Genomic DNA, 27,044 nt, shown 5'->3' on the forward strand with positions numbered 1-27,044 from the left:
AGGAATATTAATTTAAAAGTAGAGCATTCTACAGAGGTCCGCTCAATATATTATTTTGTATTTTGTACATCCTAAGCCTTTTGTGGAATGATATGTTCCACGCTGGGTGTCTTCTTTAAGTGAAGTCTCTGTGGTTATTTTTTTGTATGCCTGTGTACGTGGTTTGCCCCATACTTTATGTGGTAGTGGGTGGAAGGTAAGTGTGAATTACAGTTCTGCAGATAAAGAGTGCAGGGAAACAGTCCTTTCAAGTGTGATTATCTATATCAATCTGTATTATCTACGTTATATATATATATATTTATCGCTATGTCTATTTATATATAGAGGGAGCGCGAGAGCGAAAGCTAGCGAGCTTTCGCTTGAAAATATGAAGCATGACAGATTCTAAAGCTGTCTCTAAGCCAGACCTAAAGGGGAGGTAGAAACCTATTTTGCTAGAAACGGTCCTCTGTCCCTTACGAGCATCTTAAACTGCTGCAATGTACAACCGACCTGCAAAGTCAAATTCAGAGACAAGTAAATGTCCTTGAAACAAAACATGGCCATGTCTACCCAGAAATATGAGTGCCGTGAAATCACAACTGTACTGACAATATTATTCGTCGATTAAGGTTGCGAAAGCATTGTGCCCGTGGAGCATGAACCATTGTCTGTTGGCATTCCATCCTTTTCAGACGCCTGTTCTTGTCGGAGGCTGCGGTGGGCGGGGCTATCCGCTGCATGTCCAACCTGCTTTTACGATACAGCTGCGGCGCAGACTGCAGGGGCTGAAGGAACAATGCGAGAAAGGGCGAGGATGTGCTGAAGGGGTCCTGAAATCCCCCAAAGCTCTTAACCTTCTACTGTAACACAGAGGATCCAAACAAGGTCAAAACGCCATAAATGTAAGTGAACTATAATATTTCTAGCAATGTTTTAAGCGGTGTCAGCTGTGGGATTGTGCAGAATGCAGGGTGCGATTAATACGGAGGTACAACGTGTGGAACAAAAGGCTACGCATCTACGTTCACGGCTAGGCACCCGATATGAACCAATAATGGTGTTTAGCAATGTATACTCAGATTTTACAGTGCGTGTGTTTATATTCGTATTTACGAGTTTTGTCTCTGTGAAATAATCTAACGGCAGGCAAAAAGAGCGACGCGGAAGTACACAGCAATGTGAACTGGCTAATAAACGCAACGCCGACTGCCCACTGCACTGCATCATAAAAAGATAGACGATGCTATGCTATCAGGGAGCGACATCATTTTCACCTGAAGCAGACCCACGCAGAGCAACATATATTTAGGGCCTATAACAATGCAAACTTCACTGATAGATTATGGATGGAAGGTACAGAACAAATAGAGGAAATTTATGTCAGGCTCAGAATTCATGTTCACATTGACAGCTATGGTATAAGTAATATTTGGAATTTTGTCTTTACAAGTGTACGTTTTCTCTGAATGACCCAGCATGCAGTAGGAGCAGCTGTGGGATTGTGTGTTAATGGCCCATTGCCGCCATCATTGTTTGTGTGCCATGTGATGTGTTAGCGCAAACTATTTTTTATGCTATACACGTGAATACACGGTGCTCTATTGAGATCACCATAGAAACAATTGGCAGATTAATGATAAATACAGTGAAAATTGGAGATTTTCTGCAAAACCAAGAGTAGACACTTGACGTATTCATTAATATACCTCATTGTTGGACAACTTGATTTAAGAGCTTTCTCTTCATTGGGCCTGCAAGGATTTTGACTAATTTTAAATTGGACATAGTCTACTAAACAGTCTTCTGCATCCAGTATCTTTTGCTAAATATATCTAATATAGTTGGATTGGTGAATCTTAACAGAAAAGCACAGAGGAACATGACTGACAGAGAGCCCATGACTGGAGGGTGGCAAACCATCTATGCATAGCCCTTGGGTTTTAAAATATATCTGTATGTTGCAAGAAGGGATAACTTTAATTTGACCATATCTGGACTTATTTTGTCATTCAAATAATAGTTATCTTCACTTAGAACAAACAAAACATTTTCAAAGATGAAACGATGACCAAAAACTCCTTATCTCGCACTTTCTCGCTTTCTTTCACTCTCCCCCCTCCCACTCTCTCTCTGTTAATAAATAAAGATATATACATATATTTTAATATATAAGCATAGTCATATATGTATATATATATATATATATATATATATATATATATATATATATATTTTTTTTCCCACTTAAACTAAAAACAAAGGTTACAGTGACGTTATGGTTAGGCTCACATTTCAAACGTTGAAAACCATAGAAATTCAGCTATGTTAGAGTGATTTCAAGTACTTATAACTCATGCCCTAAGGTAACTATAACTCGTGCCCCCGCCATGCACAGTGTTGTAATTAAAATGTAATCATCTATTTCCCAGCCTGCATGTCTGCACTCTATAACTCGCGCCCTTGCAATGCATTGAAAATCACCCCAGATATTACATCACTCATGACATCTTCTCTGACATCATTGCTAACATCACTGTAACATTTGCAGTAAAATTATCGATGAGAAAACTGTGCATGGCAAGGGCACAAGTTGTAGTTACTTTAGGGTACGAGTTATAGTTACTTATAATAACTCTATAAGAGCTGAATTTTGATGGTCTGAACCTAACTATAACATCCATATAACCTTTGTTTTATTAAGTATATATATATATATATATATATATATATATATATATATATATATAGAGAGAGAGAGAGAGATAGATATGTATATATATCTATATCTATCTATATATATATATGCATATATATATAGATAGATATAGATATATATACATATCTCTCTCTCCCTGTATATATATATATATATATATATATGACAAAGCCCCATTAGCGAATGCCGGTCACATCCACCTATTTCCCTGGTTCCAGTTTATGGGTGCAGCTCCAATAAATCAGTTACATACCAACTCGCTTCTTCGCAGTAAAACATTCTGATATGCAGAGAGAAACATGCACTTACAACACCAGCACCAAACTGTCAGTTAACTCGCTATTAAACAATAGTGACATCACCACAGAGTGCTAATGAACAACTAGAGTGCCAGTATTTCTAATTCAAGACAAAATCAAGGCACTCTTGATCACCATTTGTTGGAATAGTAGTTATTGAATTTTTAGCATTTCCTGAAAAGCAGGCTGAAGTAAATGATCATTGGGATATGAATGCAGACAAGAAGCAGAGGATTAAAACTGTGAGTGGAGGTATGAGTTTTCAGTAATTTGAAGCAAAATATATATTTAAAGGGGCTAAAAATAGTTAAAGAGAAAGATGTCTACATAAGTACAGCTTTTCCTTTTCACACCTGTTTACTCCACTTACCCATCTTTCAGATGCTTAACAGCTCCCTAATTTTAAAATAGTAGCATTTTGGTAGACAAATATGAATATATGTATATATACACTGAAAAAACAAACATTAGAGTGTTGTTATAATGAGAATGGGAGCCAATACCCTAACGTATGTTAAACAAAAACAGAAATTCATTAAAAAGGCAACAATTAAAGTGATGTTATGATTACATGTTGTACTGAGACACGAGCTAACGTTGGTAAAACCCAAACCACTGAAATATGGCAGTTATGATTTAGTGCACTAACTATAACTTGTGCCCCCATCATTCACTGCTTTTGACCTCACCTATAACATAACTCATGACATGTTAAATAACATTATTGATGACATCACTCATGACATCTCAGTCACAGCCTCTAGCCAGATCCTAGATCCAATCCGCATCAGGACATGAGGCTCCAGCAAAACCCTTTAACCAGCCCTCCACAAGTATCAAACGTCCACTGCACACCATCTTCCCCCATAAGTAGGAAAAGTTTGACACAGGGCTTAGCCAGGGTCTGCCCCTACCTCTTCACAAGTGACAAACCCCCACAAGGCACAAACTTTGGACAAATACAGAAGAGGTTGTGTGCAATGTCTGCATTCACCCTAGAAACTGCAGACAACATACAATAGGGTTTAGGCAGTGGGCTTGCCCTATGACAATTCCCTGCGCCCAGTCCTCCACATGTGAACAACCACCAATATGCATGGTGTTCAGCAATGTGCAGCGGAAATTGGCTACAGGGCCTCACCTGTGGCCAGGCACTACACCTATTGCTCCATGACCACCTAAATCCCTACTTGCTCAACCTTGAGCCTCTCACAGCAATGGTTGACCAGAGTCTATTGTTCAATGAGGTTCAGCAGCCAGCACTCCACAATTGACCTACTCCCACTGCACCTATCCTTTTGGTGAATACAAGTAAAGAGATAATAATATCCATCACAGGTGCTTCACTTCTGAAATATCAGATTTCTTTTGCATCTTTTGATAATGTACAAATAAGCTTTTAAGTGTCCAACCATTGATTTCATTTGTATTACTCCTCCTTCACAAAGCTTATAGCACGCTTTCAGAATCATTGGCCGATCTCATGGTGGTTTCAGACAAACCACCTCCCTCCCCAGCTTCACAAAGGCTTTTTTAATCTACCTCCGGTACACGCTACACCCCCCCACCACCACCTAGCGCCTTGAGACCCAAACGGGTGAGTAGCTGTGCTTTATAAACTCTGATTGATTGATTGATGGTAATTTCAACAATTTTCATATTCAACAATCTTATTCTATGCAGATATGTAGAGTTCACTATCACCCAGGAGGGTATACTGGCGCTGAGCAGGTGTGAGTTCAGGGACACCTAGGGTGCAGTGGGACTACTAAAAAAGTCAGGGGTTAACTTATTGTGAAATTCAAAAAGTGAGGAAGAGGCTCTAATGAGTAGAGGCAGGTTGCTCATGCTTTTGGAGTGATGTAGGAGAAGGCTTAACCACCAGATTTGGCATTCTCTATGCATGGGATTTGTGCAAATAGGAGTTTGGCTGAACAGAGATGTCTGGATGGTTTATAAAAGAAGATGCATTTGTTAAGGTATGGTTGGGTAGTGTCCTCTTGTGCCTTGAAGTGGAGCTCCTTCAGATGTGGTCTGAGGTGAGTGCGTTGTAGGGGGTTGAGAGTGTTTATGGTTGTAGAGTTCTGATTGATCTGAAGCCTTCTGGTGAATTTTTTTTTTATACCGACATAGAGGGTGTTCCCATATTCCAGCTTGCTTTTGACCAGGATAAGTGTGATGGTTCTCTGGTTGCTGAATAGGAGTCATTGAAAATCTTCCTCAGCATCTTCAGGGTGATCATGGGCGGTCATGTCGAGTATGCTTCAATGATGATCTCAAGATTCTTAGTGTGGGTGGTGGGTGCCGGTCCTAGCTCTGTTGACCATCTGGTGGATTTCTATGATGTTCTGCTCATCCCAAAGATCACAATTTCGCTCTTGTTAGTGCTCAGCTTTAGAGAGTTGGTCTTCATCCAATGGGTGATTTCAGTCATGCAGGCATTGATCTTGAACCGGGTACTGGGTGGCTTGTCTGGAAGAGAGAGAATGAGTTGTGTGCCATTGGTGTAGGAGGAATGCAATAAGAACAGATGGTGGGCAAAATGCTGAACAATGCAAACATTCACCCCCAATCACAAAGATCTGGGTTTAATCCATCGCTTTTTTGCTCACCACGCCACCCTAGTTTGTACCCAGCCATATGCAAATCAGTCCTGACCCTGTTCCTCATAGGAACAGTCCAGCCCAAACTACCAAACCAGGTCCTCCCATCTACGCTACCTCGAATCCAGTGGCTCAGTGAGCACGGGACTCATGTCTGGGCATACCCTTCACACTTGGGGTGACAAATGCAAAAAGAACAGATAATGGACGGAAAGCTAAACAATGCAAACATTCACCCCCAGTCACAAAGATCTGGGTTTAATCCATCGTTTTTTTGCTCACCACTCGACCCCAGTTTGGACCCAGCTAAATGCAAATAAGTCTTGACCCTTCATCATGGGAACAGTCCAGTCCGAACTGCCAAGCCAGGTGCTCCCTGAACTGGAAACAAGCATTCCAGGACCAGTTTCAGGGTATCACCCTTCATCAGCTAGGCTAGCTTGAATCCATTGGCGCAGTGAGCACAGGACTCACATCTGGGCATTAATTCAATCAATCAATCAATCAATCAATCACTGGATTCATAAAGCGCTCTACTTACCTGTGAGGGTTTCAAGGTGCTGGGGGGGGGAGGGTACTGTTACCGATCGAAGAGCCAGGTCTTGAGGAGTCTTCTGAAGGTGAGTAGGTCTTGGGTCCGGGCGGAGGCGTTTTGGATGCGTTGGAGGCGTAGTAGGTCTTTTGCTGGGATCCCTTTGAAGAGTGCGTTGCCGTAGTCCAGTCTGCTGCTGACGAGGGCCTGTGTCACAGTTCTTCTGGTTTCTGACCAGATCCACTTGTAGATTCTACAGAGCATGCAGAGTGTGTTGTAGCAGGAGGAGGAAACTGCGTTGATCTGTTTAGACAATGTGAGGGAGGAGTCGAGGATGAAGCCCAGGTTGCGAGCGTGGTCAGTCGGTGTTGGTGGGGTTCCTAGTGGGGTAGGCCACCAGGAGTCATCCCAGGCGGAGGGGGTGGGTCCGTGGATGAGGACCTCCATCTTGTCCGAGTTTAGTTTCAGACTGCTGCTTCTCTTCCATTCGGCAATGGATTTCATTCCCTCGTGGAGGTTGGTTTTGGCGGTGCCCGGGTCTTTGGTGAGTGAAAGGATGAGCTGGGTGTCGTCGGGGTAGGTGAGAATGATGAGGTTGTGTTGTCGGGCCACTTGTGCGAGGGGGGCCATGTAGATGTTGAACAGCGTCGGGCTGAGGGATGAGCCTTGGGGGACGCTGCAGATGATGTCAGTGGCTTCTCACTTGAGGCAACAAATGCAAAAAGTACAGATGATGGACGGAATGCTGAACAATTCAAACATTCACACCAGCCACAAAGTTCTGGGTTTAATCCATCGTTTTTTGCTCACCACGCCACCCCAGTTTGGACCCAGCAATATGCAAATCAGTCTTGAGCCTGTTCCTAATGGGAACAGTCCAGCCCGAACTGCGATGCTAGGTCCTTTCTGAACCAGAAACAAGCATCTTAGGATCGGTTTTAGAGTATCACCCTTTATCAGCTAGGCTAGCTTGAATCCTGTGGTGCAGTGAGCAGGAGACCCACGTCTGGGCATACCCTTTCCACTTGGGGCAACATATGCAAAGAAAACAGAAGATGGACAGAATGCTGAACAGTGCAAACATTCACCCCCAGTCAAAAGATTTGGGTTTAATCCATCATTTTTTTTGCTCACCACACCACCCCAGTTTGTACCCAGCCATATTCAAATCGGTCTTGACCCTGTTCCTCATGGAGACAGTCCAGCCCAAACTGCCAAGCCAGGTCCTCCCTCAACCAAAAACAAGCATCCTAGGACCAGTCTCAGGGTATTACCCTTCATCCTCTAGGCTAGCTTGAATCCAGTGGCGCAGAGAGCACGGGACCTATTTCTGGGCATACCCTTCCCACTTGGGGTGACAAATGCAAAAAAGAACAGATAATGGATGGAATGCTAAACAATGCAAACATTCACCCCCAGTTACAAATATCTGGGTTTAATCCATCGTTTTTTTGATCACTACACCACCGCTGTTTGGAACCAGCCATATGCAAATCAGTCTTGACCCTGTTCCTCATGGGAACAGTCCAGCCCAAACTGCTAAGCCAGGTCCTCCCTGAACCAGAAACCAGCATCCTAGGACCAGTTTCAGGGTATCACCATTCATCAGCTAGGCTAGCTTGAATCTAGTAGTACAGTGAGCATGGGACCCACGCCTAGGCATACCCTTGCCACTTGGGGGGGACTGGTCCCAGGATGCTTGTTTCTGGTCCAGGAAAGACCTGGCCTGGCAGTTCGGGTTGGACTGTTCCCATGGGGAACAGGGACAAGACTGATTTGCATGTGGCTGGGTCCAAACTGGAAAGGCATGGTAAGCAAAAAAACTGAATGATTAAACCCAGATCTGTGACTGTGGGTGAATGATTGATTTGGTCTACATTCTGTCCATTGACTGTTCTTTTTGCATTGGTGTAGGAGAAGACATTGATATCATAGGAGTGGATAATACTGGCTAGAGGGATCTAATATGCATTAAAGCGGGACCGGCTCAGGAAGGATACTTGCGGGATTCCGGAGATGAGTTGCAGGCATCAGAGGTGTACGGTTCCATAACTGGTGAATGTACCATACATATGTCAACCACCCCTGAAATACCTACTGAAATACCTACTCGGTATCCATAAATGGGTATATATTATGGCACTTAATAGTGCTCCATAGGTACATGGACGAGACGTGTGCCTCCAAGGTCCCCACCTGGCCTGCTCACCGAGAATGCCTCCGTCCCTGCCTGAGTCTTAAGTTACATCAGCATTATGGAATAGATGTGGACTGTGGTAGTATAATTGGTCCTGATTATAGGAACAATCATTTGTGGCATTTGTGGCTGTGACATGTTGACCCTAAGAGGAAGTAGGAGTACCTAGACCCCAAGGATTTCCTAACTTTTCCAATTATTAATCGTACCAGCTGGCCCTCAGATTAAAGCCTTAGGGCTACCAGGCAGATATTTATAAAACGTACCCTCACTTCCTACCCTATTCCTTTTCCATTGAAGTGCTCCAGTGCATCTCACTGGTTCTAGCATGTCCCATTCTGCTACAGAACTGGAAGGAGCTTTGTGATGCACCATGACACTAAGGAGTAGCCCAGCAGAGTGTTAAATCAATCAATCAAGGATTTGTAAAGTACGGCAAGTCACCTGTGACAGTCTCAGGGTGCTGGGTTTGCAACTGCTTCGTGGTGATCTGCTCATTCGAACAGCCAGGTCTTGAGTCCTTTCCTGAATTGGTTGAGCTATGAGGCAGTCCAGAGGTGCAGGGGAATGTCGTTCAAAGCTTTTGCCACCAGGTGTGAGAAGGCGCGCCCTCCACTATTGCCTCTGCAGATCCAGGAGTGTATGCGAGGAATAAGGAGGTGGATCGTAGGTATCCTGTCAGTTGGTGAAAGGTCATGCATATGTTGATGTATTCTGGTCCTTCATTGTGCAGGACTTTGTCTTCATGGGTCAACATCCTGAACTGGCATCTCTTCTGGATTGAGAGCCAGTCTAGCCTCTTGAGGTGGGGTGTGATGTGTGTTCGTCTGGGGAGGTCGAGGATGAATCTGGCTGCTGAGTTTTGTTTTAGCTATTGTCACTTCAGGAGGGGTGCAGTGATTCCTCGATAATGTGTGTTCTTGTAATTCAGCCTACTGGTGACACAGGCCTGCATGTCAGTCCTTCTAGTGTTGACTGGGAGCCACAATCTGGAACATGTGTAGGGTGTGAAAGAAGACCGAAGAGACTGCTTTCACCTGTTTCTTCATAAATAGCTTGCTGTTGAGGATGGTGCTGAGGTTGCGGGTGTGGTCTGTCGGGGTGGAGGATGGGCTGAGTTCAGCAGGCTACCATGCATGCTATGAGGAGGTGTTGTTCAGAAAGATGAGAACATCCGTCTTGTACATGTTAACAGTTCTACGTTCATTCTGCAACATTCATCCTATATCTGTGGAAGTTGGCCTCTGGTGATGAAGGGGTCTTCTGACAGCGAGAGTATGAGCTGGGTGTCGTCGGCGTAAGAAATTATGTTGAAAACATGCGATCTGATGGCGTTGGCAGGCGTTATGTATGTGTTGGAGAGGGTGGGGCTGAGGGATGATCCTTGGAGGAAATCGCAGATGATCTTGTTTGGTTCCAAGGTGAACAGTGGGAGAATGATTGTCTGGGTTGTTTTGGTGAGGTATGAGGCGATCCAATTGTTGGCATCTCCCTGTTTCGCTACAGTCCAGGAAGGCACTGATGTAATCGGTTGCTGTAATCAGGGCTGTCTCGGTGTTGTGTTTGGCCCAGAATCCAGACTGAGAGGGGTCCAGGAGGTTGTTGTGTTCCAGGTGTTTGGTGAGTTGCTGGTTGATTGCCTTCTCTAGAACATTTGCTGGAAAGGGGATCAAGGAGGTAGACTGGTAGATCCTTGGTTCTGCTGGGTTCGCGGATGGCTTCTTAAGGAGGGGCCTCACTTTGGCATATTTCTAGTCCTCAGGGATGGAGGCTGAGGTGATAGAGTTCTTCAGGGCTTTCCTGAGCTCATCACCAATTCTCCTGCTCCCAAGGCTGAGGACGTGGTGGGGACAAGGGTCTGTGGGTGCATCTGAGTGCATGGGGTTCATAATGGAGATTGTGGATTCAGTTGTGAGAGGGTCCCAATGGGTGAGCATGTGTTTAAGGTTTATGTTCATGGATGTGAGCAGGCTGATGCTGTCAGTGGGTGTGGTTTGAAATTTTCATTCATGGCTGAGATCCGGCTGTTGAAAAAATCAGCCAGGGTATCACACAGTTCTTGGGAGGGAGTGATGTTGTCCCCGGCAGCTGCAGGGATGGAGAACTCTTTCACAATTGCAAAGAGCTCCTTGCTTTGGTTTTTGCTGGCTTCTATGTGGTCTGCTAGGGAGTTCTTTTTTGTTTCTTTCAGGAGGCGGAGGACCTGGTTGAGTACTGTCTTGAAGGTGGCATGGTCTTCTGTCCATTTGCTGGAGTGCCACTTCCTTGATAGTTGCTGCCAGTTGCGTTTGGTGGATTTCAGTTCTGTGGTAAACCAGCTGGCTCTTCTGGCAGGTCCTTTGGATTTGGCTGGCTTGGCTGGGGAGATTGTGTCGGTGCATTCAGTGATCCACTGGAAGAAGTTCCTTGCAGCCTGCTCTGGGTTGGATGTTGGGTCTGGGAGGTAGGAGATGAGAGCTTTGTTCCACCGGTCTTCTGATATTTTTTTTCTCCAGCTTCTGCATGGGAAGCTGTGTTGGTAGGTCCTGAGATGCTGTAGTGGTCGATCCAGGTGAGCTGTGAGACATGTTTGTACTTCAGTCAGTCACTGGACATGAAAATGGGGTAGAGAGTGTGTCCTGCGATGTAGGTAGGGTCATTTATAAGTTGCTTGAGGCTGATGTTACTCATGCTTTCCAGAAGGTCAGTTGTGTTGGTGTTGCTGGAGTCATAGAGGTGGAAGTTAAGACTTCCTAGGAAGATGTAATGGTCGAAGAAGATGGTAAACGGGGCGATGAGGTCAGCGCTGGCATTGCAGAAACTGGGGCATGGTGCTGGTGGTCTATAGGCAAGGGAGCCTCTGATGGTGATTTTCCGTCTGTGTGGATTTGGAGGTTGAGATGCTCCATTATCAGGGTTGAGGTGCCTAAGGAGGTCATGCAGTGGGTGGTGTTCCTGTATTTGATAGCAGTAGCAAACAAACGGTCCACATAGGGTTCAACAAGAGAGTGAGCACAGTGCTGATGGGCTGCAGTCCTCGGAAGAAGGTGTGGCGGAGTAGGGGCCTATGAGGCCCCTGAGTAGTGGTGGCACTGCTGGTGGTGGATGATGATAGGGCATGTGGTTAGCACTGGTTCATTAGATATGATTGTGAAGCATTTGTAGAGGTCTGTCAGGTTTGTTTGAGAGCTGTAGTTGCTGTATATGGTAATTGTTTTTTGCTGAAGAACTGAGAGAGATTGCTGCAGAGCTCTAGTGAGAGGTTGATCGATCTGGAGGCAGCCGATGGTGAGGTGAAATCTTTCACAATGGCACCAATGTCTTTGCTTATGTTCTCTGCTGGTGGCAATGTGGTCTGCAAGAGTGGCACATTTACTGGTCGTATCAGTTGGTGATACTGTGTTAGGGCAGATTTGAATGTACTCTTGTCTGCATTATCCTGGCTCATTCTCTATTTGCGCTCAGGTAGTTTGCAGTAGTGTTTCATCAGTCTGCGTTCCTCTGTGTTCCAATTGGCCTGGGGTCATCTGGATCTTGTTATATTGCTGTGTTTGAATGGGAGGTGGGTAGATTTCGTTACTCGTTGGTTGAGGTCCAGACTTTCCAAGTCTTCAATGAGTGCTCTTGAATTGGGGCTGGCATGGTCTTCTAGGTGGAAGTTCAGGCCTCCGATTAGGATGTAATTGCTAGCATTGAGAGCAAGTAGTGTGTTAAAGTCCGTGATAGTGTAGGTGAAATTTGTGCATAGACTTGATGGTCTAGATGAGAATGTCACTTAGAGTAAAGTTGGCTGTGATGTGGAGCTTGAATGACAGGTGTTCCACGTTGTAGGATGATATTCTATGGATGCTATTTTAGTGGATGATGGTGACTTTAACATGTCATGAGTGATGTCACACAAGAGTTCATAAACAGTGCTTGATTGGGGTGTAAGTTAAAGTTAGTTCATGAAACTAAATTGCCATCTGTCAGTGTTTTGGGTTTTTTAAAGTTAGCTTGTGTCTCATTCACCAATATTTTACTATAATGTCACTTTAACCATTTTTTCAGTGAAGATAGTTAGTTAGATAGATAGATAGATAGATAGATAGATAGATAGATAGATAGATAGATAGATAGATAGATAAAGACATTGAGTTACTTGATGACTAGGGTGTGAGCCCGGGTCAAGCAGCAACCACAATTCCTGTCAGGGTAACGCACAAGCAAACCCCAAATTAACCTGTGCTCAACCCCCTGGTTTGGCACAGAGCAGTCAGGCTTAACTTAAAGTCAATGTGTAAAGTATTTGTGCAACACTTCAAACAGTAACAGAGTGAAAACACAACAGAAAAAGGATCCCACGCCATGCTATTAAAATAGAGCTGTATTTATTAAATAAAACAAGACCGAACCAACGAAAAGCCAATCTGCAGAACTAGAGTTATGAATTTTTAAAGAATAAAGTGTCAATAGTTCCAAAAAGCACAAAGTTCCAATGCAAGATTTCCGGTTGCACTTGACCAGGTTGAATTCAGAAGTTCAGGCTGAGCAAGATGGAGCTTTGCATGGCTGACCACAATGGTGTGCAGCTTGGAAACAGTCAGTTAGTTCTGCTGAAGGTTTACCTTCTTCAGTTCATGCCAAGAGTCCCATTCACATTACAGGGGGCTGTGAGGTGCAAGGAAAGCATCGCAGTAGCCTGTCTGCAAAGCATGAGGAGCTGGCCAGCTGTCACAGGTGGGCGTTGCTTGAGCTTCACGATGGTGGTCTGCACGAGTGGTCAGTGCTGCTGTAAGAAGAGTCGAGCTGACAGGGTTGGTGCTGATTTGTGGTGCGAGCGACAAAGTCTCAGTACGGATGAGGCCCTTTTGTGGTCGCAAAGAGCCCACAAGCTGCTTTATTTCTGCTCCTATGAGCCACAGAAAGGGTCCAGGACTTGAGAGGCACCACTTAGGGGTCAGAAACTCACTGCAGCTGGATCAAGGGGCTAATGCAGGATGTAGTGGAGCCTTTTATATACTTGAGGTTCAGATCAGAAGGCCAGCAGACTAGCAGTTGGAGTGTTCTGGGGTCCTGTATTCAAGATGAAGTTGCAGATCCAGTTTTTCTTGTCCAGGCAAGTGGACAGCAGTCATCAGGTCAGCAAAGCAGGGCAGCAGTTCTTTTAGAGCAGCAGTACAGCAGAGTGTCAGTACTTGTAGCAGCATAGCAGTTGTGGTGCCTGGTGGAGTATCCACAGGTCCAGAAGTGTACTGAATAGTTAGTGTCTGAAGCCTAGTATTTATACCCTGGGAGCATAAGACCTTTACCACTGGTTAGCATTGTTAAAGTCTACAGAGTTCTAAGTTAACCAGCATAAACAAGATCAGTGAAAATGGAGGAGGAAGGCAAAATGGTTTGGGGGAAGACAACCCTAAGGCTGACAGGTCTAACATGTGCCTCCCTAGCTGAAAGTTGGAAGAACTACCCAACTCCTCAGGAGTTTTAATTACTGAGGAGGAAGAACCTGGATAGTCCTTCAGCATTGAGGTGGTCTGACCCAGGACAGTGTTCCATCATAAAGTCCATACCCTGTGGGGAGATGGACCACCTCAACAGTTTTGGAACTTCACTTCTCATGTGCATGAGCCACCTGACGGGCCTGTGGTCTGTCCGAACCCCTAAAGTGAGTCCCAAACAGGTATGGAATCAGCTTCTTCAGTGCTCAGACCACAGACAAGGCCTACCTTTCCAGCACACTACACCTCTAGGTGTTCATAGAGGAGTGCCAAGGGGCTAATCCAATCCCCTTCTGTGGCACCTTCCTGTAGGCAAAGGGAAGGCATGGCAGGAAGACATCCCACTTGTGCCTCATGGGCTCAGGTAGGCCCATTATCATGCCCTTCTTGATTTTTTCCACAAGGCCATTAATTTGAGGTTGATGGAGTGTGGAGAACGTATGAGTTATTCCACACTCATCCCACATGGACTAAATGTATGCTGACATAAAGTTAGTTCCTTTGTTAAACTCTACCTCATTGGGGAACTCCACATGGGTAAAAATCTCCATCAGGGTCCTGGACACTGCAGGTGAAGTCACTGACCACAGAGGGATGGCCTCTGGGTAGCGAGTGGTGTGGTCCATCAAAAACCAGGATGAACCTGTTGCCTAAAGCTGTCATGGGGTCCAAAGGTCCAGCAATGTCAATGCCTACCCTCTCAAAAGGAGTGGCGATGACAAGTAATAGGGTCGGAGAAGCTTTGATATTTTTTCCCACTGACTTCCCACTGGCCTGGCAGGTGGAACAGGACCTGCAGAATGCATATGAAGCCGCGTTCATCCGGGGCCAATAGAAGTGGGTAACAAATCTTACAAAGGTCTTATCTTTCCCCAGATGTCCTGCTGGAGGTAGGTCATGAGCCAAACCCAGCAGAAAGGCACTGTACACCGGGGGACCATCAGCATATGGGCTGCCCCAGGTCCAGGAACCTTAGGTACGCTATATAGGAGGTAATTCTTCAAATAGATCAGGTAATCTCTAGAGGTGTCACATGCACCATGGACCTCAACTTGTCACCTCAAGTCCTCTGGAGTGGGACACACTTTCTACGCCTTGCAGAGCTCCTCCCTGCTGGGCCCACCCTCAACTTGCCAGCCAGCAAGCTCAGGCAGGTCACTCTGGGTGTCAGTGTCCTCCCTGGTTGGCTCAGGGGCATCCTCTTCAGGAGCCTTGGCAACCTGGACCAGGGAAACCTCAGGAGCTGGTTTCATGTGCCCCTTGCTCCCATGCTTCGTGGCAGCTGCTTGGGCCATTGTTCCATACTCCAGGCGTCCTTAACTTCCGTTCCTGGCATCCATGGAATGCATAGTCATATAGACCCATTCAGGCAATCCTAACATCTCCAAGTGTTGCCTAAGCTCTACAACCATCTAAATAGTGTGTTCAGGGTTCTGTCTAACCAACAATCTACAGGCATGACAGGACTCACAGCTACTTTTAAAGAAACTGAGACCTGTCCACACAATGGGAACAGAGCCACTAGTAGATGACTGTCACAATAGTTCACAGCTATGACTTGGTGGAATGTGCTAGGGAGGACCTGCTATGAGGACGCTAGCTGACACCTCATAGTGGTCATGCTGGCTCCTGTGTCTCTTAGAGCCTCCACCCATTGCCCATTGATGGCAACACACTGCCAGTACTTGGAAGTATTGGTAGGCATAGGGGCTTTCACGTCATCCCCTTATCCCTCAGGGAAACTATGGACCTCAAACCTAACTGTGACTACCTACTCCCTGAGTGCTATACTCGCCAACCTAGATGCCTGCCCATTGGTGAGGATTGTGCTAATTTGGAGTCGCACTTGGAGTGCTCATGCTTTTAGCACTTTGCTCATTAGAATACAGTCTTCCCTTTCTGCTTATCAAAGAACCCCTTCTTTTTAGGCTTAGACTGGGAAGGGTGACTGGTGTTCCTTTGGTCATTGTTTTGGAGGCCTTTTGAGAACCCATTATTTCTAAATTTTTCTCACCTCTCTTTCTTCTGGTGGAGCATCTGACCATCCTTTTGCGAGTCTCCCCCAGATACCTTAGAGGACACTCTGGGGCTGGCCTAGAGGTCCGCCTCCTCTGCAAGTTTCCTGGGGTCAGTTAGCTTATCGTCTACTGGGTGCTGGTACAGCTCTGGATAAGAAATTCTGAACATGTTTCTCTCTCAGAATGAGAATATACAACCCACGGTAGTCATAAATTTGTTGCCTCACACCCAGTCATTCAGTGCCTAGCTATGCACAAAATCCCCCCAGGATTGGTTGGGAGCCTCTTACTGTCCCTGAACCTCTGGCAGTGCCTTTCAGGGGTCAGTTCAAACATAGCAATCAAGATGTCTTTCATGGAAGTGAACCTCGATTGGTCCTCAACCTCTAAAGTAGGAAGTGTGTCCCACCCAATATAGGCATGTATTTACACAAACCACCCCTCATTGCTCTTCTGGGATCTAGTGAACCCTCGGGGCTACTTCGTTGGCAGAAACCCATTTGTCAATGTCATCTGTCACCACATAACTGGGCACAAGATCCTTGGGGATGCAGACCTTTTTGTTTCCTTCAGACATTGCAGGAAGCTCTTCTGGGATCTTGTGAATCCTCGGGCTACATCATAGACAGAAAACCATTTTTCAATGTCAACCCCCACCACATAGCTGGGCGTTAGATCCTTGAAGATGCAGACCTTTTTGTCTCCTTCAGATTTTGCAGGTATGCTTCCACCATTACTGCTGGACCCTACCTGCTTAGCTCTGATCTCCTGCTCTCTGAGACATAGCTTGTGGGTCAATCTCCTTTCTTCAGTGGGTAGTCTCCTCTCCTCCAAGGCTTTCTCAACTTCAGCCTTCTCTTTGACTGCTTCCATGGGTGTCTAGGCAGGATATCGGAAACATAGTATTATGGAACAAAATATTGTGTCAAGAATATTGAGGACAAAAATATTGTAAACTTCTATATGTAAGTAAAGTTTTACTATATATAACTCCACATAAATGTACATTGATGATATATATTTATCTTCAAGGTATGTAGATGTGGATTTAAGAATAGTAAATCTGTACTTACCTATTTGCACTTATCTTCTTGATATTTTGGTCCTGGATATTTTTGACATAATATTATAGCGACTCAATATTTCTGTTTCATATATTTCGTCAGTGATCCACCTCAATGGCCCTTTTCTTTTCCTCCATCCTGAGTCTGGCCATCTCCAGCCTGAATTCCTTCTCCTCCCTCCTCTCCACCAGCTCCTCTGGGGACAAGCTGCAGGAAGAGACAATGCCCCCTGCCCAGCGGCTCTACTTCAAAGGCTAAGTAATCCCCCTCATCGCCCAAGTCATCCACTTAAGATGAAGACTGGATCTCAGCTAGGCCCTCTTCTTGTCCTTCCATCACATTATCCTCTCCTTTTGCTCAACCAGCGATTGATGGACTTTGCCTGGGCCCTCAACATCTTTTGCAACTCCATCTTCCTGGTGATACTCTTAGGGTTTAGGCTATATTTGGCATAGTTACAATGAAACACTTCAGTTGATAGAAAGCATCAATATCTAAGCAATATTTTATAGAAAAAAACAATCACACAATTATGTGTTCCTCCAAAAGAAGGCATGGTGTTAATATGACAAAGGCCAACTGATGTTGCATGATTTGGGCTTCTTCTGCACATGCCTTTGATTCTCGTGTTGATGGCACCAGTTGTGGTGTTATCAGTGATTTATTGTGGCAAAGCTAAAGGTGCTCTCAAGGCTGGTGTCACTCGCCCACTTGTTGAAACCTTTAGCTCTGTTGTGCAACCATCTGAAGGGCATGTTATTTGACAAATAGAATACCACTGCAGTCGTTATTCTGTTAAAGCCTCCCTAGAGCTATGTAGAGAATGCATGGTGGACCTTTTTTAAAAGAAGGGCATATCTTTATCCCTGCGGTCCCCACAGTGTCCATCCACTAATAAACTAATGAAGGAATGACACTTTTATCTTGTGATACTACAAAGCATTACATTCTGTTCTTCAGTGCTTTGGCAGGACTCATGTTCACAGATGGTAAAGCGTGACACTGGATATAACTGCTCATACAATAAGGATGTTATTTCTGCAGCACTGAACTCAAAACATCCTCCAATCATGACTGGAGGACTTAGCAGTTGGCCGGCAAAAAGGATGTACCTCAGCTCCCGGATAGTACATCCCCAGGTAATACACATCAAGTGACATCCTATAGCACCTATTGGTAGGACTTAATTTGGCAAACTAAATCCCATGAAGGAAATACCCACTTTTTGCACACTTCATCACTTGGAGGTGCAGTTGCAGGGCATGCATTCTTTCCCATGCTGGGAATGCTTGATATGATACATGTAATCCTTACTCATATCACCCAGGAGGATTCATTCCACTTAAATGGAAATGCTGCATGTGGCACTCTCCACACACTGCTGCAAGTGATTCAGGTGACACATTGAGCACATAATGAGAGTGCTGCAGGTGACTGCTTTACTTCATGCAGGGGGTGTCCTCTTTTCCTCTTATGACTCACTCTGTGACCAGGTGCTGAGAATACTCCTGGCAACACACATTATCCAATGCAGTGACGAAATGTGGCCTGATGGTGGGAGCGCTCCAGGTAACAGGCTCATATTAAGAGGGAACAGAAAGTGCTCAAGTTGTCACAATCACTTCCTTGTTTGGAGTAGGACAGCTGAGACTGACTGTTGCCCAATGCCTGCTGGTAGTTCTTTAAGTGATACCATTTATACTTTCTGCAAATGTTTTGGGTGGCATAATTTGTCCCCTGCAGACGTGGTACGTTTGACCTTCTCTGTCTCTTCCTAAAATAATTCTTCAGCTAATGGTCTCCGAATTCATTCGAGGTAACACATTCCTCCCACTGGCAATGATCCTACTGCGATTCTCCACACCTGTCTGAACATTCACCATGTGGTAATATCCATGCATAGCAAGGACTGCTCTATATTTGATCATATTTCCCATCCTAGAAATCATCTATGTACCACACTCTATTTCCACGTGGGACTGTTCCAGAATCCTGACCCATTCCTTGCTGGGCGTTCAACAGGTGACACAAGGCATTCATTTCCAAGTGCTCCTAATGGTACATGTTGTTCCCTAAGTGTGATTGTTCCAATCGAACTACTGAAATTCAGAATGACTTTGCTAGTATTACATTTTGCTTTTCCTCTAGGAATGTTCTTGGTAACACACATGTGACCTAAAAAGACAGCTTTGGATGCCCCAACTCCTCTTCTGCTTCTCCAAGACCTAAAAAGCCAGCTTCAGATGCCACAATTCCGCTGCTACTGGGAGATGTCAAGGTAGCCCATTATAGCTGCTCTTTGTGAGGAATCCTATCCATGTAGTGTGTATGCCAAGTGGTACATCTTATCCACAGAGGCTATGCTCCAAATAACACATATCACCCATGCAGGTGGTTCACAAGGACCAGTATGTATTTGTTGCTAGAAATGGGGCAGATGACACATGCTATACATGAAGTGTGTGTTGTAGGCCACCCATCTCTCGCAACCTTGTGTGTGCCTGGTGGTGGACTTTATTTCTTCTGTGAGTGCTGTAGATAAAACTGATAATTCTTGAGTGGAATATTGCCCCCAGTCTTCACCTGTTAATGTTCCAGTTTACAATTTACCTTACTTACTGATAGTTCCTCAGATTACATTTTATTTCCGTTGTTTCCTCATTAGCGCTTCTGTGAATGCCACATTTCATTTCAGGTTTGGAAGTTCAAAGTTATGTGCTCTGTGTCTTGCTAATATCATTCCAGATGGCTAGCTCTGCCCCAAATAGGAAGTGCTCCAGGTGATTCATTATATCTCATGTAGGAGTGTTGACCCTCTCTGATAAATGTCAGTGTTTATTATGCCATTCCGCTTCACCTGCTGAGACTGGTGTAGGAAATATGCTCTGCGTGATGTCTTCCTAGAAACATGTCATGCCCTACTGGAGCAGCAAGAAATTGAAACTCTCCTCACCCTTCTAGAGCAGCTCTCAATGACATATTCTGTCAACTTTGACAATATAGCAAGTGACAGTTCCTGCCCCATGTAGATAACCTCTATGCGACAAACTATCTCCCAGTTATCTAGTGCCTAAGATAAAAAAATGATTGTCCCGCAGGGAGGGCCTGACACATGCATTCAGTGAAAGGAATTCCACAAATAGTGCACTCTTTCCCGTTGTGAAAATGCTCCACCTGAAGTATCTTCAGCGCCCCCCTTCGATAGAAGTGCTTCAAATGGCACTCTCCATTTCCTTTTGAATATGTGGGTAAACCCTTTTTCTTTCTTGGAGTGCTCCCTGAGCCTCATTCTGTTCCCTGCTGGGAGAGCGCTGGGCAACATTCTCTATCCTGAGATGGGTATGCTCTTGGTGACACAGTTTATCCACTATCTGAGTAGCTCCAGGTGAACAGAATGTCCCTTGCTGGGTGCATGCATTGTGTGTGCAGTAGATAATAAGGAAGCGTTAAATGACAAAGTCTTTGTGGTTTGATCTGGAGAAATTGGTTGGCAGCTTGGCGGTTTTATAGGCAAGACCAATGACTTTATGCAGCAATGGAAGATCAAATGATGTGGCTGGTTTACTAAATTATGTGTCAAGAAAAGCAAATTATTTAGCATAATGCGACATATTCTGTGGCAGTGTTATTTCATTCATTTGTACCGTTCTCCTCATGAGTACTAGTTTAACCCCTGAATACCACAATCTGCAATGGAAAGGTGACTAGTTAACAATTGCAAAGTTGCTGCCACTGTGTAGCACAATGTATGGAACTTTTTAAAGTAATTTTTTATCTATTCGAACTGAAAAAATGTTTTTTTGTTCAAGTCCTTAAATTATGCAGTAAATAGTAAACTATGTGACAAGCACATTAAATCCACAATTATTATGAGCTGAAGCCCCATAATTGTACCTCTGGCAATAGATTACCTTACAGATCCAATAAGGTCAAGTGATTATTGGGTTCCTTTGATTTTGTATATACACTTGAACTGCAAAAGGGTCATTTGAGAAAATGTCTTGTTTTGTATTGTAATTGCATTTATAAAGTGCTTACTATCCTTGACAAGGCTTTGAAGAGCTTAATATCCAGCAGCATGGTGCTCCAGAACCCACAGTGGTCATTGTAAAAGCTTTATGGTTTGCAACATGCTGCTTCGGAACCTAGGTTAGTGGTTAATCCAATGGTTTTTGGTTATTGTTGGTTATTGGGATGGGATAAGTCTTATGCTCTCCAGGAAAACTTTCCATGCATTTAATCTTGTTTTTTTGTGGTGGACATAAACTAGATTATATTGTGTTAGGTGGCAGGTATGACTTTCACAAATGAGATGTTGGGGGAGTTTAAAATAAAATGAAGTCAATTTGCTGAATACAGGATAAAAGATTAAGCCAAGCCAAACATGGAGGTGACTTAGAGTAGGCTGTGCTCAGAGAGTGTAGGCATGCAGAGGATAGAAAGTAAGGCAAGAGTAATTCAAAAGAAAGGGAGAGGGACAATCAGCACTTTTAAATCATGGTGAGATTTTCATGTAAGGTTCTGGGAATACAGGTGAGACATTGTGAGATAGCATGCAATCTGAAGATAAAAAACTGTAGAAAGAAGGAACATAATATGCATGTCAGATAATGTTATGTTATGTACTTTTGACATTAGAATCAAGGACACAGTCTCCCTATGTGAGGTATATTGAGTACTTAGGTTAACAGTAGACCACTGTTTCAACAATAACAGCTAATCATCTCAGGGTTGAAAGCATAAAGTAATACCTGGACACATATATAGGGAAATACTGAGTACTATAAGCTGCTCTTTAAGGAAGCAGTAACCTCATGATTGTGGCAACATGAGGGAATTCAAGGGGTAATTAATGCAAACATCTAAAAGGATATTTTTCAAAAGCTAGAGCAAATGTCCTCTCATGCTCAACCTTAAAGTCTGACTCTCAGTATTAAGTAGAAAAATAAAGTAGGAGGCCTTTGGATGTGCCTTGCTTATTGTTATGCCAAATGGGGATGAGGACAGCTTTCCCAGACAGTTGAAGTATATTGCACGCGTTCCCATGGCTGGAGGGTGCAGATACAGGTTCTGAAGTGAGAATTGCCATTTGAGGGATTCAGAGATGAGTGTGGGAAATGTTCAGTATTTCAAGGTTGTATGTGATCATAAGTTCAAGCATGCATCCAAAAGAATGTTGCAGAACCCTCATCATCTGTGTGAAACATACAGCGTACAAATTCAGCACCACAATGACAGTCATCATGTGTTAGCATGGCTTGTCTGACTGATAAAATGAAATACAGAAGAAGCAAAGACCTCTTTACCCTCTACAGACTTTCAGTGCTAGATTAAACTATGTGAGGTAGCTTTTTTTATTATCTGTTCTTCATTTTTTTCTATAGGTCTGTGACTAGAGCATGTGTGTTTGAGTGTCTGTCTTTTTGTGTCCATGATTGAGTGAATCACAGATCAGTTTTTGAAACACATTTTTACTTATTGTGTGTCTTGGCACTGCTAAGCAACTGAATAAATGAATTTACAGTCAGACAGAAAAGAAACAAATAAACTTTGGATATAAAAAGGGGTTTCAAACACTCCACTGGTACACCACAGTAAAGTACTGAAGTAAGTCTCCTATCAATAGATTCTTTATTCTTATGCAACTTGGCACAAAGCTTCAAAATGATCTCCAAACAGGTTTCAACATAAAGCAGCATCCAAAGCCAACACTTCTTTCTTCTGTGTAGATAATACAACTGCAGACTTCATCGTTATAACCTATAATACCAAATTACATGCATCAGGAATAATCTAGAATTGTCACTGTGTGTGCCACCACCAAAAGGACCAGCTACAGAGAAGACCAGATCAAACACCACATGACAATTTTCAGTAGTCATATAAAGTGACTGACACCCAGTGAGAAAAGGAAATTTCGAAGTGATAAGGCTAGTGAATGAATAGAAACTTCATAACTCATCAAAGAAATGACAAAAGTAGAAGTCAATCACCAATGCTCTCCTTACACTAAAATACCTATCCAGGCAATTACTGTCCAAGTAATCATCACATAGAAGACAGAACTCACTGAATGATCAAATCAAAACCTGAGCAAACACTACTCTGAAGGTATGTTATTAATCTATGAACACTAACCCAAAGGTGTGTGTGTGTGTGTGTGTGTGTGTATCTATATATCTATATATATATCTATCTACAACTGTATATATATCTATTCACTTAAAAAAACAAAGGTTACAGGGATGTTATAGTTAGGCTCACATTTTAAACATACAAAACCATAGAAACTCACCTGTTATAGTTAGTTATCTCAAGTAACTTTAACTTGTGCCCTAAGGTAACTATATCTTGCACCCCTAACATGCAAACCTTTTACTGCAATTACATTGATATTATCAAAGATGTTATGAGTGCTGTAATTTGTGGGGTAATTAGCAGTGCATGACGAGTGCATGGCGGCCACCCAGACTCCTCCTCCGGCCGATTTTGACACTGGGGACCCCAAACCCCAGGGCCCAGCCATGTTATCTGTGTGAGGATTGTGGGGGAGCCTGAAGGTCCCCACGGTCCCAGTAGGCTCCCTGCCTACTGCGGGAGCTAGCATTGCTGTCACAGAGAGGGAGCTGATAAAGGTGCAGCCCCCCCCAGGGCAGGCTCCTTCTATGTACCAGGGTACCTACCCGAGGGACGTAGGTGTTTGCTGTGGCTTGGCAAGAGCTTTGACAACTCCCACCAAGTCAGAGAAAACATTTCAAACAGCTCTCACTTGGAGAAAGTAAAGTTTACATCTGTTTTCCTGCACGCAAATATGCGTGCAGGGTAGCAGATGAAAAAATTACTTCCACAAGCAGAGAGCTTCTGTTTAAAGCAGCTCCCTGCTTATGGGTGTAATGCCGGCTACCCCAGGACATGGGAGCTGGCTAGGACTGCTGGAGCCTTCAAGCCCCTGCAGTCCTGTCCTGAGAGGTTGTCATTGCAATGGTTTCTCCATGCAGTGACTTAACAGAGACAGATTAGCAAAATGTTTGGTACAAATGTTATAACCACATTTGGATGCCGAAAAGAACAGATTCACTTCTGGCCTAATGGTCAAGCTCTCCTGCAGTCACTATGTAGGCAGAAGGTTCAAATCCTAGTATCGCTTGGCGGTGTGTTTGTTTATTTACTAGCGTTTTTACTAGTACTGGAATCTTCACATCACATGTGCCGGTTAACTGTCATGGATAACTCTAGAAGCATCACTGTAAGGAGTCACCTATTGCCTAAAGGTTAAAGACACATACTCTCACATGGAAAGTTGGGGTGTCCTACTCCAGGTGTGTCCATGGTCATTTTCCTTCTTTAATTTCTTTTAAACTTCCGAAGTTTAAGGTTCATGATGAAAGGGGATCTCACTCTTTTTAATTGACAAATACATTTTTCTTTTCAATTTGTCCAGAAATGTATCATTTTAAGTATATCATTCATCAAAGCCTAAAAGAATCTCTATCTCTCTCCCTCTCTTTCTCTCTCTCAATTTCTCTCTTTCAGTTTCCCTCTCCCACTCACACACCCACTGAGACCCTTACACCCTCAGGCATTCGAGCACTCACTCACAGGGCCACTCAGACCCTCGTGCACCCACTCACAGCCCCACTCAGAGCCCCACTCAGACCCTTGTGCACCCACTCACAGCCCCACTCGGACCCTCACGCACCTACTCACAGACCCTCTGAGACACTCTCTCACCCACTCACAGATGCACTCAGACTCTCACTGTTAGAAATTAGGTCTCTAGTTGGCAGTCGGTTTGCCCTCTGTCCAAGTAGGGACCCTCACTCTAGTCAGGATAAGGGAGATACCCGCTCAGATAACCCCTGCTCACCCTCTTGGCAGTTTGGCATGAGCAGTCAGGCTTATCTCAGAGGCAATGTGTAAAACATTTGTACATAACACACAGTAATACAGTGAAGACACTACAAAAGGACACCACACCAGTTTTAGAAAAATAACCAATATTTATCTGTGTAAAACAAAACCAAAACGATAAAAATGTGACATACCGTAATAAAGATATTCATTTTCCAAGTTTTAACTTAAAAATACAGTTCTTTGAAGTCAATAGTTCCACCTGGGGCTATCACGCCGTCATGATCAACAAAACCAACGGTTCAGGCCGCTTGCAGCGTCACAGGCCAGCTACGGTGTCGGGGAGACCAGCAAACAGTACTTTGGATTTGCAGGGCGTCGTGACCCTTACAGTGAGCTCCAGGGAGTGGCGTCACTGGCGTTGCTGTGTTGCTTCTGGAGTCGGTGCAGGAGTCGTCGGGCCCTTGTAGTCACCCGCGTTGTAGATGGAACTCCGGGCTATGAAGTCAGGAGCACTGCTATGGATGGTGTTGGAGCTGTGGTGCGAAGTGGGACAATGCGACATGAAGTTCCCAGAGGTCAGGGTGCAGGCAGTGGCTCGGTGACGACAACCAGTGGCGTCGGTGAGACCAGGGCTGCGGTGTGAAGCAGGGCGGTGCAACGTGTGGTGTCACCAGGTCACGGTGCAGGCAGAGGCATCGTCAGTGCTTAAGTGTTGTCGTCGGTAGGCCTAAGTCAAAGGTGCGACGTAGGGCAGCTGCAGGCAGCGTCTGCAGGTCACTTTGCAGACAGGTACATCTGTTGACAACACTGGAGTTGATCGTGCTGTCATCGGTGGACCGGTAGGGATGGTATTCATGCTCTTCACGAGCGGCATCCACAGGCCACAGTGCAGGCAGCACCGTCGGTGTCAGCAGGAGTGGTATCGTTGGGGATGCCTAGGCTGAAGTGTGAGCAGGCGATGCCGGACTGTGGGGCCCACAGGTTGCGGTGTGAGCAACGGCTCGGTGAAGTCATTTGATGACGATGTCAGTGAGACCAGTGTTGCGATGCAAATTGGAGCAGTGCAGCTTCGTGCGGCGTCGGCAGGACATAGTGCAGGTCAGTGGCGTTGTTGACGACATCGATGGGGTTTTTCTTCTTTTACAGCATAGAACACACAGGGCCACATGTACAAAATATAGGATTTGCGACTCGCAAATTGCGAGTCAGAGTGACTCTCAATTTGCGACTCGCAAAACCTTATGTTCAACTGTGTCAATGACAAGGGAGTTGCAAATGACCTACCTCATGAATACTCATAAGGTAGGTCGCAATTTGCGACCCCTTTGGGAATGGCCGCTCTCACAGGGATGGTGGCCTGCTGGAGACAGCAGACCACCATGTCTGTGACGGCTTTTAAATAAAGCAGTTTTTTTTTTTTTTATGCAGTCTGTTTTCCTGAAAGGAAAACAAGATGCATTCCAAAAACAATAAATGAAAAAATGCTTTCACTGCCATTTACACAGAGGAAGGGGTCCCATTTGCGAATGGGTTCTGCAATTGTTTTGCGACCACATTCGTGGTCACAAAACAATCATACATGGGACTGCAAATCACAATTAGGAAGGGAACACCCCTTCCTAATTGCGACTCGCAAACCCTTCTTGTGATTCGGTAAATAGTTTACCGAATCACAAAAATGGGTCTGTACATCCCAAAGTGCATTTTGCATGTCACAAACGGGACCGATTCGCGTTTGCAATGTGCAACATGCTATGTGCATGTGGCCCACAGTTCCCAGTGCTGCAGGTCGAGGAGACTGAAGTCTTTGATATCCCTGAGACTTCCACCAGGAGGCAAGCTCTACTCCAAGCCCTTGGATAACTTTCTCAAGCAGGATACACAGCAAAGTTCACCCTTTACACTAATTTAAGGCAGAAGCAGCAACTGTAGGCCAATCCAGCAAAGCAACACAGCAAAGGGACAGTACTCCTCCTCCAGATCTTCAGCTCTTCTCCTTGGCAGAGGTTCCTCTTGATTCCAGAAAGATTCTACAAATCTGAGGTTTTGAGTCCACTACTTGTACCCCTTTCTGCCTTTGAAGTAGGCCTACTTCAAAGGAAAATCTCTGTTGTTCACAAGATCCTGCCTTGCCCAGTCCTGGTCTCATACACACTCCAGGGAGGTCGGAGACTGCATGGTGTGAGAACATGCACAGCCCTTTCAGGTGTAAGTGATCACTTCTCCCTCCACTTTAAGCCAGATGGGTCATCAGGATATGCAGGCTACACCCCATATTCCTTTGTGTCTCTGTCTAGAAGAAATTTACAACAACCCA

The 27,044-nt window shown here is 44.6% G+C and overlaps 1 protein-coding gene across 1 annotated transcript in view; it reads left to right on the top strand.

The window, feature by feature from the left end:
- The first annotated feature begins 738 nt into the window (after positions 1–738).
- LOC138246146 (serine/threonine-protein kinase SBK1-like) overlaps positions 739–27,044 on the top strand; it is an 81,776-nt gene continuing 55,470 nt past the window's right edge. The window contains exon 1 of the mRNA XM_069200422.1: positions 739–887. The gene's annotated coding sequence lies outside the window, so the exon portion shown is untranslated. The remainder of the gene's footprint in view (positions 888–27,044) is intronic.

This window comes from Pleurodeles waltl, chromosome 7 (assembly GCF_031143425.1).
Source record: "Pleurodeles waltl isolate 20211129_DDA chromosome 7, aPleWal1.hap1.20221129, whole genome shotgun sequence".
NCBI lineage: Eukaryota > Metazoa > Chordata > Amphibia > Caudata > Salamandridae > Pleurodeles > Pleurodeles waltl.